Source organism: Physeter macrocephalus, chromosome 15 (assembly GCF_002837175.3).
Source record: "Physeter macrocephalus isolate SW-GA chromosome 15, ASM283717v5, whole genome shotgun sequence".
Lineage (NCBI taxonomy): Eukaryota > Metazoa > Chordata > Mammalia > Artiodactyla > Physeteridae > Physeter > Physeter macrocephalus.
The window spans coordinates 28,853,090-28,860,579 of NC_041228.1; the positions used below are offsets into that span (position 1 = coordinate 28,853,090).

At 39.7% G+C, this 7,490-nt stretch overlaps 1 long non-coding RNA gene across 2 annotated transcripts in view; it reads left to right on the forward strand.

The window, feature by feature from the left end:
* The window catches only part of LOC112066519 (uncharacterized), a 35,445-nt gene that overhangs the window by 17,224 nt on the left and 10,731 nt on the right, over positions 1 to 7,490 (forward strand). Inside the window, exons 2-4 of one of the 2 annotated variants that reach the window (XR_003683477.2) lie at positions 5,379 to 5,451; positions 7,208 to 7,292; positions 7,436 to 7,490. This is a non-coding gene — a long non-coding RNA (uncharacterized lncRNA). The remainder of the gene's footprint in view (positions 1 to 5,378; positions 5,452 to 7,207; positions 7,293 to 7,435) is intronic. The other variant, XR_003683478.1, reaches the window with a different exon arrangement.

A 7,490-nucleotide genomic window follows, 5' to 3' on the forward strand; every position in this document is an offset into this window, starting at 1 on the left:
TCTTCTCTTGTGTTTCCCACTTAGAGAAGTTCCTTTAGCATTTGTTGTAGAGCTGGTTTGGTGGTGCTGAATTCTCTTAGCTTTGGCTTGTCTGTAAAGCTTTTGATTTCTCTGTTGAATCTGAATGAGATCCTTTCCGGGTAGAGTAATCTTGTTTGTAGGTTCTTCCCTTTCATCACTTTAAGTATATCATGCCACTGCCTTCTGGCTTGTAGAGTTTCTGCTGAGAAGTCAGCTGTTAACCTTAAGGGAGTTCCCTTGTATGTTATTTGTCGTTTTTCCCTTGCTGCTTTCAATATTTTTCTTTGTCTTTAATTTTTGCCAATTTGATTACTATGTGTCTCGGTGTGTTTCTCCTAGGGTTTATCCTGTATGCGACTCGCTGCGCTTCCTGGACTTGGGTGGCTATTTCCTTTCCCATGTTAGGGAAATTTTCGACTATAATCTCTTCAAATATTTTCTGGGGTCCTTTCTCTCTCTCTCTTCTCCTTCTGGGGCCCCTATAATGTGAATTTTGTTGCGTTTAATGTTGTCCCAGAGGTCTCTTAGGCTGTCTTCATTTCTTTTCATTCTTTTTTCTTTATTCAGTTCCACTGCAGTGAATTCCACCATTCTGTCTTCCAGGTCACTTATACGTTTTTCTGCCTCAGTTACTCTGCTACTGAATCCTTGTAGTGTAGTTTTCATTTTATTTATTGTATTGTTCATCTCTGTTTGTTCTTTAATTTTTGTAGGTCTTTTTTAAACATTTCTTACATTTCTTGATCTTTGCCTTCATTCTTTTTCTGAGGTCCTGGATCATCTTCACTATCATTATTATGAATTCTTTTTCTGGAACGTTGCCTATCTCCACTTCATTTAGTTGTTTTTCTGGGGTTTTATCTTGTTACTTCATGTGGTACATAGCCCTCTGCTTTTTCATCTTGTGTATCTTTCTGTGAATGTGGTTTTTCTTCCACAACCTGTAGGATTGTAGTTCTTCTTGCTTCTGCTGTCTGCCCTCTGGTGGATGAGGCTATCTGAGAGGCTTGTGCAAGCTTCCTGATGGGAGGGACTAGTGGTGGGTTGAGCTGACTCCCCAATGGCATATTTTAAAGAACTAGACAAAAAAATCTAAAAATTTGTATGGAGACACAAAAGAAACTGAATAGCCAAAGCAATCTTGAGAGAAAAAAACGGATCTGGAGGAATCAGATTCCCTGACTTCAGAGTATACTACAAAGCTACAGGCATCAAGACAATATGGTACTGGCACCAAAACAGAAATATAGATCAATGGAACAGGATACAAAGCCCAGAGATAAACCCACGCACCTATGGTCAACTATTGTATAACAAAGGAGGCAAGGATATACAATGGAGAAAAGGCAGTCTCTTCAGTAAGTGGTGCTGGGAAAACTGGGCAGCTACATGTAAAAGAATGAAAGTACAACACTCCTTAACACCATGCATAAAAATAAATTCAAAATGGATTAAAGACCTAAATGTAAGGCCAGAAACTATAAAACTCTTAGAGGAAAACCTAGGAAGAGCACTCTTTGACATAAATCACAGCAAGATTTTTTTGACCCACCTCCTAGAGTAATGGAAATTAAAACAAATGGGACCTAATGAAATTTACTAGCTTTTGCACAGCAAAGGAAACTATAAACAAATGAAAACCCAACCCTCAGAATGGGAGAGAGTATTTGCAAATGAATCAACAGACAAAGGATTAATCTCCAAAATATATAAACAGCTCATGCACCTCAATATTAAAAAAATAAACAACCCAATGAAAAAATGGGCAGAAGACCTACATAGACATTTCTCCAAAGAAGACATACAAATGGCCAAGAGGAACATGAAAAGATGCTCAACATCACTAATTATTAGAGAAATGCAAATCGAAACTGCAATGAGGTATCACCTCACACTGGTTAGTATGGGCATCATCAGAAAATCTACAAACAACAAATGCTGGAGAGGGTGTGGAGGAAAGGGAACCTTCTTGCACTGTCGGTGGGAATGTAAATTGATACAGCCACTATGGAGAACAGTATGGAGGCTCCTTAAAAAACTAAAAATAGAATTACCATATGACCCAGCAATCCCACGACTGGGCATGTACCCAGAGAAAACCATAAATCAAAAAGACACATACACCCCAATGTTCATTGCAGCTCTATTTACAATAGCCAGGTCATGGAAGCATCCTAAATGCCCATTGACAGACGAATGGATAAGGAAGATGTGGTGCATATATACAATGAAATATTACTAGCCATAAAAAGGAACTTAATTGGTTCATTTGTAGAGATGTGGATGGAACTAGAGATTATCATACAGAGTGAAGTAAGTCAGAAAGAGAAAAATAAATATTGTATATTAATGCATATTTGTGGAACCTAGAAAAATGGTACAGATGAACCGGTTTGCAAGACAGAAATAGAAACACTGATGTAGAGAACAAGCATATGGACACCAAGGGGGTCAAGCAGGCAGAGGGGGGATGAATTGGGATATTGGGATTGACATATATACACTAATATGTATAAAATAGATAACTAATAAGCACCTTCGTATAAAAAATAAAATAAAATTCAAAAAATAAACAATAAAATAAAATGCAAAAAATAAAATAAAATAACTGACCATTATTCATCAGGCAGTGGCAGTGGCATTATATATTTATCTTCTGAACTTTTTGACAAATTCTTGGTTTAAGCACCCATTGATAGATTCTAATGTCATATACATGGTGGAATTAAGAGTAGACTTAAAGTTATTAATGAATCCCCAAAGTAGTTTTTATTAATTACAGAGTACATACCATGCCATAGAGGGTGTGGAGCTCCTTTACATTCTAGGTAACAGCAATGGATTCTTTGCTAGCATACGTGTGCATTGCTGTCTTCTACAGAACTTGCTGAGTTTGAATCCCAGGTTGAAGTATATAAAGTAATTTGAACAAGTTATTTTAACTTCAGTGAACACTAGTTACCTCATATGTTAAATGAGCACAATAATATTTGATATTTAACAAGAATTACAAGTAATAAAAAATTTCTCACACAGACTCTAGCATATGGCATAATACTCTTAGTGTTACATACCAGTTATTGAGTACTTGCTGTATCCCAGGGACTGTAGAAATTACTCTTTGTAGATTATTTCATTTAATTTTTACAACAACCCCACTTTATAGATGAGAGAACAGTTAGGAGAGGTTAAATAACTTCCCCAAACACACTATGATATACTCCTTCACGCAGTAGGTTCTTAGTAAATAGTAGCTGTGTCATTTTGGGCCTCTGAGAAGCAGATGTTGAGATGGGAATGCAAGAGTTTTACTAGGGGACACTCCATGTGAAATATAAAAGGGGAAGAAAGTGAGATTGGGTAGGGAATGCTTTCAGACCATGATGCATATCTGATACATGTGAAAGGAGAGTAATAAGCAGGATTGGACAGAACAAGTCTCATGCCATGATTTAGATCTGAACAAGTGTCAGCCAACTCAATAAGAAAAGCTCCTGAGCAAAGATTACCGATTAGAACAGTCTTACTACAGTGGGCGGAAGTAGCCAGGCCTTAGGACCCCGACATGTTCAGTCATTGACTGAGGTCTGCCTTGAAGGGCATTGCCTCAGCTCAGAAGCTGAGATAAATCCTGAAGCCTTTAGCAGCTAGAGGCTGTCAGCTCCCTGCCCCCCTTGCAGCTGAGTAGCAAGTTCTTTCTTGAAGAGAGATTCTAACTGCGCCACCATAACTGCCACAGTAGCCATTATTATTATTCTTTCATTCTGGGTGTGAGCTTGCTTTTTTTTTTTTTTTTTCGCGGTACGCGGGCCTCTCACTGCTGTGGCCTCTCCCACTATGGAGCACAGGCTCCAGATGCACAGGCTCAGCGGCCATGGCTCACGGGCCCAGCCGCTCCGCTACATGCGGGATCTTCCCGGACCGGGGCACGAACCCGCGTCCCCTGCATCGGCAGCCGTACTCTCAACCACTGCGCCACCAGGGAAGCCCAAGCTTCCATTTTTGATGAGAGGTACGGCTGTGTGTTCTCCTGAAGTAATAGCTAGACTCAGAAGCTATTTGACATACGTAGCTCAGAAGCTATTAAACATAGCTATATTTCATATGGAAATTATATTTCAACTCCACAGAATGCCTTTTTCTAGTAAATGATTAATGGCTCAGCAATGGTTGACTTGTGTTGAAGAGAAGACGTGGTAAAATATATCCAGCCCACAGAGGCTTGAAATTTTGCTTGTTTTTCATGAGACACAAATCGGGAATTATTCATTCTTTTCTCGGTTTGGGAACTAATGCTGCTACCATTGATAAATTACCTAGAACTTCATATTTCTTTCTCTTTTCACCCAGATTCCAAATATATCCAAGTAACTTAGAATTTTTAAACATCTTTCCAAGAATAACAGTATAACTCTCAAAATGGGCAGCATTTCTAAAATTCTGCAACTCAGGATCTCCATGAAGTCCTAGAAAATTCCAAAGACGTGGACTCAGACATGCCCCTTGATAATTCACTGGGTAACTGCCATACTATATCATTGATGATTGTTTGTTAATAAACTTAAGCAAGGTCATATTTTATCAATGCTTGTCCCCCAAACAGATAATAAATATGAATGGTGCATAAATCCAATGATCCTCACTGTCAACCTGCTCTTCTTCCTTCTGAACGCCAAGGCAGCACTAATTAGCATTTGCCTTGCTGCACAGATGCCCTTCTAGGAAGGACATTATACGTGCTCCACATTCTGGGCTTCCAGAAGGAATGATATAATGAAATCACTATTAATGGGAAGAGGCAGAGTGCTTCCCAGATTAACATTCTAAATAGCAAAGTTATTGAAGGATTGTACCTTTTAAAGAAAGAATTAAAGCGATAGAAGAGGAGTGGTGAACAAAGAAAATGTTGGCAGTTATTTTCAGGGAGCAGTTACATGGAACACAGTAGCCATGAATCTCAGTACACAAATTCAGATGTGCAAGAACAAAATGTACATTTTTATAAAACCCAGCTTCTGTTTGAGGTACCATTCTTGGAGGAAGACAAAAATTTAATCTCAGTCAGGTTGGACTTTGCCCTGCACTTCTGCCTCCTCCTTTTTCAAGGCTACTCTGACTTGTGTGAAAGTGACAGTCCAAATATTTAACAACCCATAGGACAAGGTCACTGACTGTGGTAGGAGCCTTAAAGACAACCCCCAATTATTTTTACCTCCTAGTTAGTATACCCTGTGTAGTCTCTCTCACAATGAATAGGGATTACCTGTGTCATCAGTAGGATACTTCAGAAATGATGGAGTGTGTCTTTGAAGGCTAAGTCATAAAAGACATTATAGCTCTGCCTTGCTCTCTCTTAGGTCACTCATTCTGGTGAAGGCAGATGCCATGTCATTGAAGACATCCAAGCAGCTTCACAGAGAGGTCCACAAGGTGAGGAACTGAGGCCTCCTACAGCTTGCCAGCTATGTGACTGACACATCTTAGGATTGGTCCCCCTGTGCCAGTCAAGACTGCAGACCCAGCTGACCTCGTGACTACAAAGTCATAATATACTGTGAGCCAGAATAGTCCAGCTAAGCTGCTCCCAAATTCCTGACCCACAGAAACTCTGTGAGACAACAAATGGTTGTTACTGCTTTAAGCTGCCAATTTTTGGAGTAAAGTGCCATGCAACCTGAGATAACTAATATACCAACCAGTCAGAAAGAATGCAGATACCAGGTTTAGTGCTTATGTGGCATACTGGAGGTTCCTCTGCCATCCCAGGCATTAATCCTTTAGTTTGGGGAGGGTAGGTCATTCTGGGTAAATGGCTATCAATGAATATAAAGTACTTTGATAATTTATCAACCAGTACAGCCATACCAGTTATATATGAGTCACGCTTATGTAGTCTCAAGGCATTGGGAAGCCTGCCTAGTCTCCCAGTTAGCAATACTGCCCTTGTTTCTCTCCACAAGCGCCTCCAGGTCCTGTGGCTCTCCTGACTACCTTTGGATCACATGGGAATTTGAGATTCCCTCCCTAGGCATACCTTCCAACCTTTTTTTTACTGGGTGCTCTCACCTCCTTGAGGTTCTGACTGGATATATGGCTCTGTCCTTGGGAACCACCAAATTCTGCTTTTATCAGCTCCCCTTGAGTATTCTCTTTCTCTCTACCCCTCCTGCCTCTACTCCCCAGCCCTGTGAGAACAATATTTTAGTCTCAGGGAAAGTTCCCCCACATCCCCAGTGCTTTATTCCCTAGGCGCTGTCTTATTTGTGATTTATCCAGAGGCACCTACTTGTATCCTCTTTGGTGGGTTTTGGAAACCAAATCCAGAAAGATGAGGTTCCTGCACTCCCAGTTTTCTCCACAGATACTCTCTTCTTCTGAGACAAAAATTCAGGATCTGGAGGAGGATAAGGAAAGTTTCACTCTCAGAAAGACGAACAGAAACAGAGAGAGATGCACGGACAAAGAGAATATCACTTCTTACCTCAAAAATTTTATCCCACTACCTTGCCTCTAGAGAAATTAATATCTGGCCACTAAGGAACTGTTGTACTGGCTGGGACATGATTATTTCATCAAAGTTCAACAGGCTCTAATTATAGCCATTTGCTCTAATTCCATGGTGATAAAGCAGCCCCTTGGTTTGCTTTTCTAAGTACCTAGTTACCTCAAGGGAGATACTTTGCTCACAAAGCCAATATGTACTAGTCATGTTTTATATCTCTTTCGTAGAGAAATCCTTGCCTGACTTCCCCAAATCAGCATTAGGTGGCCTGCTCATACGCTCCAGTATTCCCTGCACTTCTGTTTCCCTAAAAGCACTTATTCCACTGTATTAAAATCATTACTTATTTGTCTATCATGAGACTCTAAGTTCTATTTGACACCTGTGTGTCATGTTCCTGATCTGTCCCCAAAGACTCAATAAGTATTTGTGGAAAGACAGAAGCTCTATTAGAAAAGTGCTTACCAATTTGGGGCTTTATGAACCATTAAAATTTCAAGGGCAAAGGTAAGGGGACCGATATACAGTTGCCAACATTTTATTTTGTTAAGTGAGTACATTAAAAGTAACAACCACAATTTAGCTTCACATCATTTCATCTTAAAACTGCTATTTTAACACTTAAAGAATATTAAGGATTCACTAAAGAACAGTTCCTGAGAAGTAAATTTAACTTTTTACCAGGGACCAGTGACAACTCCTACCTGAATGACAGATACATTTGAGAACTGCTGCTAACTTCTTAAATCCCTTCCTACTCTCAGATAAGGTAAGGCAGTTGGAAATGATAATTCATCTATTTTCAAGGTGGAACTTCTAGTTGTTTTTTTTTTTTTAAAGAATAGCTAAAAATTGTTTCCTATCCTTATTATCTATGTCTTTTTTTTTTTTTTTTTTTTTTGCGGTACGCAGGCCTTTCACCGTTGTGGCCTCTCCCGTTGCGGAGCACAGGCTCCGGACGCGCAGG